Source organism: Capsicum annuum, chromosome 11, assembly GCF_002878395.1.
Source record: "Capsicum annuum cultivar UCD-10X-F1 chromosome 11, UCD10Xv1.1, whole genome shotgun sequence".
Classification (NCBI taxonomy): Eukaryota; Viridiplantae; Streptophyta; class Magnoliopsida; order Solanales; family Solanaceae; genus Capsicum; species Capsicum annuum.
In genome coordinates, this window is record NC_061121.1 from 66755933 (window position 1) to 66768189 (window position 12257).

A 12257-nucleotide genomic window follows, 5' to 3' on the forward strand; every position below is an offset into this window, starting at 1 on the left:
TTAGGGAAAAAATGCTCAAGGAAATGAACCGAAGACAAAGATGGCAAATCGGAGAATTCTAGGCTTTGACGAAATTCGAAGACATGTGAAGGGCCAGGGCGCCGCACCGGTTAGAACCTTGAACGTCAGGGCATTAGCCATTGGATCGCCAAGAGAATAAACTTCAAAGAATGATTTTTTAGCCGGCCTCCGCGTTGGCCAACGTGGTGCCTTAAGTAGCTAGGGTCTTGGTTAGGGCGGTGCCCTAAAGGTTTTCACGAGTAAAAAATTGGGTAAGTTCCGGTCCGAGTTTGGGAAGGATTCAGGGTTATTTTCCATTATTATAGATAGAATCCTTGGACATTTTTTGAAGGGTTTATCTTTATTTTAAGAGCCACATGCGGAGAAGAAGAATACACCATTAGGTTTCTTCTGTTTTCACTTTTCTTAATTATTATTTACATGAACGACATCAAATCTTTTATTTTTGATTCAAGGATGAATAGCTAAACACCACTAGGGTTATGACCTTAGCATGATTGTTGTAGCAAATGATTGATTCAATTTCGATGTTTTTCATACTAGTTGTTCTCCTATTCTTGATTTTACTATTTCACTGTTTCGCGAACAGTGAATATATTTATATTCTCATTGTGAACCTGAAAAGGAATGATGGGTTATAACAAAGAATAGAATGAGTAAGACTTAAATTTGGGAATCAAAGAGGAAATTTGTTGCTAGGATAGACACATATACCTAGATTACTTGGTTAATAAATGGGAAGTGCAATTATGTTTATATGTTTATATTAATCATAGAAATATAAACATAGATATGCATGCTAATAGGTGATTTGAGGTTCGAGAGACCACAATTTTAAGTATAAAATCCGTAAATGAGCAACTAGGCGCATTAGAGTGCAACCCTGAAATCTCTTTATTAGTGTGGTCAACAACTTTACTTGCTTTCTATTTTTCAATCAATTAGTAATTAGTAGAAATAAGCAATTCAAAAACTTATTCTTTTGTTACTGCACACTTATTCTAATTTTGCGGTATTAAATTAGATTAACTAGGCCATTGAAATTCACAAGTTCCTGAGGATACGATGTCCGACTTAATCAATTTATATTACTTGAACGATCATATACACTTGCTTGTGTGTCTGGGCAACTTCGGGTTATTTTTTTATTTTTTTTTCAAAAAAAAGTGGCGAAAAAAAGTGGTAATGAAAGGAATGCAAGTTAGGAAATCCAATTCTCACCAACAAGGTCAAATTCAAGTAGCTAACTAACTCAGTTACTAAGTATCCCTCTCGAGTTAGGTTGGATCGAATATGCGAATAAATAATTGAAAGGTTAGGTTTCCTAACCGAAAGGGTGCACTGACAGTTTGTTTAGTTACTTAGGAGGACCCTATTACTAGCTTTTTTCATGAGTGAATACAAAGTGGCATTTGCACATCAAGTGGTTTATAAAAAGTTCAAAAAAAAAAAAAAGGTGGGGTGGGGGCGGTTTTGGCAGGCAAAAGCTTTACTGGCCATGTAAATGTATGGGCTTGCAACAACAAAGTTGATTTGTGATGAGCTGAAAAATGTCTCTGCGCAGAAATGGGACATATTTAAGGTCGGTGTCATTTCTTCCTTCCTAATGATGAGTAATATTGTATTTGTAGCTATTGAAGAAACAAAAATGGCATTTGTAGATAAAGTTTGCATGTAGTAGTAGAATATAATATTCAAGAAATCAGTATGCCAACTCACTAGGTGTTTGAAAACCATTTTTTCATATAAATTCTAGTTTTCTGAATTTATTTGATGAGTTAATTTCTTTCTATTTAATCTCCAGTACCCACTTCGATGTCGAACTATATTGGTATTCGCGTCGGGAAGGTCAACGTTTGGGGTAAAACACACTTTCTAACAACGGCAATTGCGTACTCAGTTGCAGTGACGGATCCAAATTTTTTATCAAGTAAGTTTAATATATAAATAATTAATACGATAAAGAAAAGAGTCATCAAGTGGATTCAATATATAAAAAATAAATTCGGATAAAAATAAAGAGTCAATTAACATTAAGTTGACTGTGGTTAAAGAAAAAAAAGTGAGTTCAATATATAAAAAGTAAATATGGATTAAAAAAAAGAGTCAATTAATATTAAATTCATTGTGCTTAAGGAAAAAGAAGGAGAAAGACAAAAGCTAGGTGCTGCATAAAGAAAAGAGTTATCAAGTGGGTTCAATATATAAAAAATAAATACGAATAAAAAAAAAGAGTCAATTAATATTAAGTTGACTGTGCTTAAAGGAAAAGAAGTGGGTTCAATATATAAAAAATAAATACGGATAAAAAAAAAGACTCAATTAATATTAAACTGATTGTGCTTAAAGGAAAAGAAGGAGAAAGACAAAAGCTAGGTGTTGCATAAAGAAAATTAAAATAATGCACTAATGGGGCTCGAACACACATGTAACACTTAGAATATGAACTCACTGCCACTAGGCTAAACACTTCGACCATCTATATTGGGTTCAAAATATATATATATATATCTTATATATCTGTAAAGATTGCTTATACATATATATACAGTGTAATTTTTCGATGAAATGAGTTCATATGAACCCACTTGAACCTATGTGGGTCCGCCCCTGCTCAGTAGGACTCGAATAATGAATCTTTAGTTATATAATTACTACACCCACTATAATCCTTGTTGATTTATATGCGATTTTCTTATTTACATTAAACTTTTTGCTTTCAATAGAGTACATATTTTTGAAGTGGGTAAAATCTTCATAGAGGCCTTTAATCTTTATATTAGAGTATAAAAATACTTCTACATCAGCAATATGGATTAATCAATTATAGCAAATAATTTTTTAAAATTACCAATCAATATTATTATTCCTAAAGAATTACCTGTTGTAATCTTTATAGTGGTATAAAAACATAAATTTTTGAAAGATTACACATAGAGCATAAAATTTAACACGATTAGGGGTCGTTTGGTAGAGTGTATAAGATCAATGCTAAATATACTGTATTAGTAATGTTTGCATTAGTAATGCTTGTATTACTTATACTTGTATTGGTTATGCATGTATTATTTCTTATAAATTATTTGGTTTGATGTATAAGAAATAATACATCTTACATAATTTCTATAAAAGAAATGTTCATTTACAAAAATACGCTTCTTTGGTTTTGTACATTTTTTTGCAACAAAATTATTTTGCCATCTCAAATATAATTAGTATTGTTGAACTAGTATATATAGGTTTCGGATTAATTGCAAGACCTTCGTCTTTGCGCATAAAATATTATGCCAACGGATTAACATAGTCGAAACAAAAATAAAATATAAGACGTAAAATTAAGAAATAGTCTCAATTTTTTTAAATCTTTTTAAAGACCCTCGAAGCAAAGCAAAAATATATTACAATTATTTAAATCAATTATTCATTTTTGTAGATTAAAATGGTGGGGAAAAAAGTTATGAAATGTTTTGAAAAGATTCACTATTGCGAATTAAAATAGCGGAAAAATGAATGGTGAAATAAGTTAATGCATGTATTAAAGACTTTGCATTACTAATACATAGAAAATAAGTGGTATTAGTAATACACATCTTAATACACAATAGAGTGTATAACTAATGCTTGTATTAGTTACACATTGACTAAAAATTATATCAAACAAGATATTCATAATACACATTAATTAATACATAAATTATTTTTGCCAATACATTCTACCAAACGATCCCTTAGTGCATAAAACTAATGAACATTCATACTTCCGTTGTTCAATTTATTTAATAAAAATAACATAAATACCAACCTTTTTGGAAGTAATTACACTCTCTCTCATTTTTTTAATTATTTCTCTCTTCCTATTGATATAAATAATATAACTGATATATACATAATATTTTGTGTATATGTTGAAAGTTTTGTAATATATTTAAAGAGTTAAGATTATTTGTAATATTAAAAATATAAATTATGTATTTATGTAATTTTTAGATTTATGATATCTACTTGTTGGGTACCTTTTCTTAAGATAAGATAAGTCTGCATCTGGGGGCGCCCCTCACTACCAGCAAACTCACTCTTCTGTAGTCGCTACGACTAATTGGAAAAATAGTACCCAAAATATCTTCATGGACCGCCAAACACTTGTCTTATGCTGGTCGCATCCAATTGGTGAAATCAATTATTTTTGGTGTGCATTCTTATTGGGCTCAACTATTTGTTTTACCTGCCAAAGTTCTAAAAGCTATTGATGTATTGTAGAAGCTTTATTTGGTAAATTTGATGGGTGCATTAAACTTTATATTTTTTATCTAAAAGTTATTTTTTTCTACTTGTTTATTTAAAAGTCATTTAATTTTATCTAACCTTTCATAAAAGTTATTTTAATATAATTTGATTAAAATACTATATAAAATTTGAGATGAAATTAAAAATGATCTCTTATGTAGGTTTAAAATGGCCCCTCACATATATTTTTAAGTAATTTTGATCCACTATATTGCTAATAAAAATGAATCATTTTATTTTCATATGTTTGACAAAACTCTACCTACTAAATTAACTATATTGAAAAAAGGTAAAATAAAAAATATATAAATTAAAATCTATTTATCATAAATGTGCAATAATTACATTTTCATTTACTTATTCTTGTAGTAAATTAAAATCTATTTTGTTTGATTAATTTATAGACATTTTTTTGTTACTTTTGCTGCATATTATTATGTTCATATTATCAGTACACTATTAAATAAGTAGATATGATTTTCTAATTATTTTGTAATAATTTCTATGAATTTTATTTTCAATACATTGACTATGCAAAGTAAACTGAAATAATTTTTAGTAAATAAAGTTAGTAAAGAAACAAAAAATAAAATAATGGTACTAATTATGAAATAAAAAAAATAAAAAGTTTTGGATGATAGATATTTCGGAGAAGCCGGGGACGGAGCTGAAAGATTTGTTGAAATTTTATAATGATGACATAATGAAAATTTTAAAATTTACACAAGTATTTCACTTCTTGGTATTTCAACTATTTCATAAAAGAATTAATTGCAAGTATACAGTTTTGTATAGTGATAAAAAAATTAAATGAATTGTTATAAAGAAATCAAAACAATTGAAGTAAGTGTGGTATCATATGTAACATAAGAGATCAACTTTCAAAAATAAAATTTGTGAAGGGGTCTATGAAATTATTCTACAAATAAATAAATTAATCTAGAAAGTTATAGTAAATTCTGTAATAAATAAATAAAAACTGCAAATAATAAACCTCTAAATGTGACTCAATAGTAAATTCTTTTTTTTTTTCAGAATTTTATAAAATTTGATAATTAGAGTTTGTTAAGTATTTGAAGAAAATTAAATGTACTCACATATAGTAATCTTAAAGCAACAAAACTTCTCAAAAGTATATTTGAGGGGTCATTTTGAATCTATCCACAAATATAAGAGATTTTTTTTTTAATTTCATCTCACATTTTAGGTAGGGTTTTAATCTAATTATATCAAAATAATTTTTGTGAAAGATGAAACAAAGTTAAATAACTTTTATGTAATAAAAAAAAAATAACTTGTGAATAAAAAATAAAAAGTTAAATGACCACTCATGAAATTTACTCTTGGAAAACACTTCTAGCGTGGAATAGAATTTGTTTGAAAAAAATCAGTTGGGGTATGAACTTGGTCAATCTTAAACTGTGGAGCACTTACAAAGGTATGTTGGGATGAGGCAAAAAAGAGGATAAGATTTGGATTAATTGGATACATTCTTATTATATAAAGGACCAGCAGTTGGAAATGATGAGAATACCACCACACCCTTGTTGGATAGAGAGGAAAATGCTGGGAAATAAGGTGAATTTACACTACAAAAAAATTGCGTTTAGCCACAGACCGATAACGTTGTTAATCAACATATATTCGTCGCTAAAGCAATTTAGAGACGGATCAACAACGAAATATGTGTCATTGCTATATTGCGCGTTGCTAACCATTTAGCAATGGAAAAAATAAAATTCATTGTCAATTTTACGACGTCATAGAGACGACCTATATCCGTTGCCATTTTGTAGCAACGAATATATTTGTTGTTATATTTATAAATGTCATTACTAATTTCATGTTGTATTTCATCATTTTGATTATTTCGTGACCAAATATTTCTTTGCTAGTCCGCCACTAAAATTTTTATTATTTAGTCCCCAATTTTTTAAAATTCTTAAAATATCCAACATTCACATAAAAGAACCCACATATATAGATAACAAAATCTTCTTAAAATATCCAACATACATACAAAAGAACCCACATATATAGATAGCAAAATCAAATATCCACAATACCAAACATAGCGCGCAACATCTAAACACATAATGATGTCCAAAACATCCATGGTACCAAACATCAACCAGTTATCCTTAAAACAATCCACATCATTCACGATACCAAAGATAGCAAAAGCTAAACACAATTCATGAGAAGCTGAAGATGAAGTCTTTCCACAAGAAACACAAAGAGTTTGCCCGTAGTAGCCTTTTGCTTCAAATCCAAGACCAAATACTCTTCGCTTCTTTTCTCCTCCGGCAGCTTGGTAATATGCTTCAACTTGATCAATATCAGATTCTGATAATATTTTTCTCGTAACATTTCTTCAAATCTTTCCTGTAATAGAGGAAGTGAAATTATAACGGATTGTACTTAAAAATGATTAGATGCCAAAAATTATTTTAAACTAAAAAAATAAGAATTAAGTAAACTACTATATTAAGATTTAGTCTTACATGGACGATTCGGGAACGTTCATCAACGAAAGATTTTCCATCATGACCATGTGTGTATGCAATCACATGGGAGAGAACATTTAACATTTCAAGGGGGAGTAAAATTTCACATACAGACCATAATCCTTGTGTTAGTCAGACTCTCTTTACATAAGAAAAGTGTATCTAAGAAATAATATATTTAAATATTTATAGCTAATTATAGAAGTTTAGAAGTTGTAGTTCATGTTTTACTAGGACAGTTGAAACCAGATGAAATTATTGATACTTGAATGATCATATGCACTCCAAAATTGTAACAGCTGACCACTACTGAAATAACAAAAATAAGCAAGTTGTAGATGATCATTGTAAAGTGTGAAATTTCATCAGTAGGGTAGATAATACAGAGGATATGTGACATAATACAACGTCATATAAGACATGAATTTATCACGTAGGATGCCACACAGAATATATATGTCTATACAGAGGTGGAGCCAAGATTTCTGGGTTTTATATATATTTAATCTTTTTTTCATGCTTTGTCAATTGAAATTTCCTTAATGTGTTATATGTACACCAAAGATTAAAAACTTCATGGGCGTATCAAACAGGAAACGAACAACTAAACAAGACTATATCCTTCAAAGCTCTTACATATACGAGAAAATTGGTACTAACATTTTGCAACTTTAACTAAAACGGCATGACTATTTTCTGATACATATACTATGGTATCCTGTATGTTCAATTCATATTTGAAAGTATTGTCTGGTGGGGTAATCCAAATAAGTTGATAATTAAGTGGGACATTTTCAACCACACTAAGTATAATTACTGATTTGTTTAATGGCGATCAGTTAATACTAAAGTTTCATTAAGTGAAAATAATTAAATATGGTGGTGGTCATATAAAAATTAAGATTCATTATTGTTATTCTTTAACAAAAACTGAAGGACCCAAATATATGTCTATAATAATATTTTAGAAATCAAAATGCTAATTGATTCGTATTAAAATCATATAAACTTGAAAACTCTGCTCACGATTCATCAAAGAGACATATATGATACAGAGGATTCGAATAGGCAACCTCAACTAGTCCGAGATTAGAGTTGAACAGAAATTAAGTGGTAAATTTGTTGATCAACATAATTTTAAAAAAAATGAAAAATGTCACAGTGCAGGCAGCAAGATATCGACATGTATGCACCTGGTAAATCCGGCTTAAGGTCTACTGTCAATTTCACTACAGTGAGAGAATCATCCTCGCCTCTCGTAGCCAACACAACTCTAGAGTCCCTAATATTAATTACAATAACAAGATTCTTACCCTGCCAAAAAACAAAATAAAAGAGTTCATATTTAGAATAAAATGGTAGAAAAACTAGCTAGCTTCACTTGCTAAATATTTCATTGCATTTGTAATTGATCTTCGTCCACAGATATACACATAAAACATAGACGTCAGAAAATAAAGTATTTGTTCAACTTTCAAATGATTTTTCATGTAACTGTGTACATATCCATGACAGGAACGGGAATTAGATAGCTATAATATAACTATCTATAAAGAGTATGCAATAGCCAAGCCTCTCATAACATTATTCGTCATTAAACTTCTTCCACAGATATACACTTGCAACATAAAAGTCAGAAATTAAAGCATTTGTCCAACTTACAAACAACATTTTCAATTTACTGAATTTGCTTATTTGAGGTCATTCCCATCCATCATTCATTTGCAATAAAATAAAGCAAATATAATGCAATGAAGTTTCACAACTATATAAAAAATAGTGCTAAAAAATAACTTGACGAGGTCAGAGAAAGATTTTTTGTTTAACTGATCCAAACACGACTTTTTCAGGAGCAACTTAGAGAAGATAATGCCAAACACTTATAAAATTAGCAAGTTGTAGATTGTAAAGGAGTATATGACCGACACTTGAGATATCCCACTGACCAACCCAGGAATCCTTGCAACCAACACGTCCTTGGAGAAGTAGTTCTTATGTACTCTCAGCAAATATCAACTCATGAACAACTTGATAGTAGTCTCCATCTCTGCGAACCACCCCTCTGGGTTTAGAGAAGCAATCTTTTTTTCTAGTTTTTTCAAATCTAGACTTTTAATCTCATTAATAATACTCAATTACTAGAAATAAGCCAAAACAAAGTCCGCAAACAACTTTTAAATTCAAAACAAGAAATCCAAGAAGATATGAAAATTTTCTTATACTACACTGAGACAACTAAGTGAGAAAATATGGTACATGCTATTGTCTACCGATTAACCATAAAAACATATAATATCAACAGTAGTAAGGAAAACCTAAGTGAAAGAGCTCAAAAAACCCTAAACCTATCATTTACAAGTGACTTCCAACATAGAAATTAAGAAATTGAAAGAGGAAAAACAACTCACATTACGAGATTTAGAATAGTAACTCTAATTTAGATTCAAAATTGAGCGATTGGCTACATTTTTGATTGATATTGAGCGATTCCCTTTTCTCAATTGAGAGAAAGGGGAAAGGAGAGTTTGTTTTTAGAGAGAGGCGGATGATACTATGTTTTAGGAACAAAGTGAATAAAAGACTTTGTCCTAATATTTAGTTGGTAGAGTGACAGATTCAGCAACCGATTTACAATTCGTTGCTAATTATTTATTAAAAATATAACTAATATATTTTTTAAAAATGGTAAAATAATTTCAGTGACAACAATTTCGTTGCTATTTCCGTCTCCACCATGTCAAAAAAAAATTCTCACCTTTTATGTTGCTAATTTTGTCACCAAAATAAAGGCGCCAATATTTACCGCCAAAATATAGCAACAAATTTTATTTTCTGTTTCTAATCCGTCACTTATTAGGCTACTAATTTTAATTTTATTTATTTAGCGATAAAATTTCTATTTTATTGCAATTCCGTCATTAATTAGCGACGAAAATGTCCTTGTTGCTAAAAATCTGTTGCTAAACGTGGTTTTCTTGTAGTGTTGCCTAGTCTCCTAAATATTACACTATAAAAGAAAGGGCTAGTTTATCAGATAGATTTCTTTTCAGTTTATTAGACAATACCTCAAAGTTTCATGAGGAAGCACATGTTCCATAACAGAGCAAGGCCTAAAACTCTTCTCACTATGTCGCTGCAAGTTCAGAATAGGTTGTTAACTGCTGACATACTACTCCGATGAAATATGCACTTCTTAAAAAAGGTCAAAACTCAAAAGTGACGAACAACATTGCTACTTTTGCCCAACAAGATGAAAAAGTGACGACACCACTTTCATGTGGTAAGGTACCTCGATGTTTTTCCACAAACGACAAATAACGAAACTATGAAACAATGGACAACCATGCTTTTTGAAAACAAAAATTATATTTTTTCAAAGAGACATTATTGCTTATTTGGATATTTTGTAAAAAATTCGAAAAGCAACAGATAAACGAGTCTCTGCCTGTCGCAATGTTATTAAATATAAGACCAAAAAGACTGAAAACATTGCTTTTCTAGGAAAAATATAAAAGAATTTCTAGAAAAATGGCGAACCATAGAGTCTATATCAATCATTTTTCTGCATATTTTTAGGATATAAAAAATCTAGATTTTCTGCATTCCACTGGCAAAATAAAAATGGAATTCACAATTCAGCCCCAAGTAGCACTAATTGTTGCCAAAATAGTTATATAGCATTATAAAGCACACTACATAGCATCAAAATAATCAAAACACATAAATATATATTAAAAAAGATTTAAAAAGTATTTCAAAACTTAAACTAAATTTTAAAAACGTTCAAAAAGTGTCAAAAGTGTAACAATATTAAGGGGTAGACGCAATAATTTCCCCATCACTCTCAATTTTTATGTTACGGCCCGAGACTACTCCTCGTCGTAACACAATACTTAGAATTATAAGTGACTCCAAGCTAACTCATGATCTGGCAAAACACTAAGAATATAGATAATAACAGATAAAATAATAATGGGAAAGCTGAGCTGAATAATATATTAAAAATTCAATAGAAATAAAACATCAATAACTAAATCTAAGATCAAAAGCTGAACATCTAACTATAAGTCTGAAAATCCTCTACTAAGATGAGTTGCTGGGACAAGCTCCCAACGTACTCTACTTAGATGAGTTACTGGGATAAGCTCCCAGCATACTCTAACTGTCTGAAAACTGTAAACGACAAATACAAAATGAAATAAAATGTTGACTCTAGTTCTCGCATAATGAAGACTCACCAAAACTGCTGCTGTTGAGATGAAAATAAATTGTACAAGGCGAGGTACAAATGTTGAGAATCAAGACCTATATTATGAGACAATAGGTGCAAAAAAAAGTATGCGATTAGTAGTTTGAATGTAATGAGTATGTAAGTTAGGAAAGTGATTGATATAAACTAAACATGGTACATATATCATGATAACTAGAGCAAGACCAAGTAATGAACATATGTTGTAAAATGTACTGAATAACTGAATACAATGTCATGCTAGAATCTAAAATTTGAACTATCACCTGTGGACTGTGGGAGTTACTAATAACGAACATACGCCAATCTAAGATAACGAGGGTCCAACCTATAACCCCAATTGGAAGGGTGTTCAATACCTTGCCAAGGGTTTAAACACTGATCAACATGGATCCACTAAATGGATGTCTAAAAGAACTAAGGTTTTAAGACTGGTCTGATGGGTGACCCTTTAGAACTTACGGTAGAGCTGTAGTTCTGGGACTTAGCATCTTTTACTAATGGTCTTTGCCTAATAGGGGGATAAGCCTTCATTCCTGTGTCAACTCGATGTTAAGTACTACTCCTAGCTAAAGGAAAATAATAATGCAATGCTTAATCCTAATAATAATCTGAATACTGAAAATAAATGCATTATCTGAAAGCATTCAAAATATGTGAACTAGGGAATATAGAATCCAAAAGTATATGCATGAAATCCTAGGTCATCGGGTGTTCATAACCTACCATCTCTAAGGAATGCACCTACTATCAATTTCATAAACTAAACAAATTTATAGGTTTCAATGACTTTAGTCCAACAATGATGGATTTTTACATGTAACTAGGGTTGAGATCATGGCCAAGTAATAACACTGAAGTTTATGCTAAGATAGAGATTATGATTCACTAACATTAAAAGATTGAGATATCAATGAATTTACCAATATACATAAACCCTAAATTATGAAAGAGAACTGGACTAGAGAGTTGGGTTAAATTTGGGATTCAATGGGTGAAAAGAAACTCATTGAAGAAATCCCACATACCTAGAGATGAGAACTCTGAAGAATTCTTCTGAGGTGGATGCCTATGGAAGATGAATTCTAGCTCTTCCTTGGAAAGAAAACTGCCTTTTTTTTCTTTTGACACCAAGTATCAGAAGTTATACTAAGTAATGAGAGATTAGGATCATATTAAACCCAATAATAACCTTT

At 30.3% G+C, this 12257-nt stretch overlaps 1 pseudogene; it reads right to left on the bottom strand.

Annotated features, from left to right (window-relative positions):
• The window catches only part of LOC107846329, a 54091-nt pseudogene extending 42496 nt beyond the window's left edge, over positions 1 to 11595 (bottom strand).
• Positions 11596 to 12257: the final 662 nt, after the last annotated feature.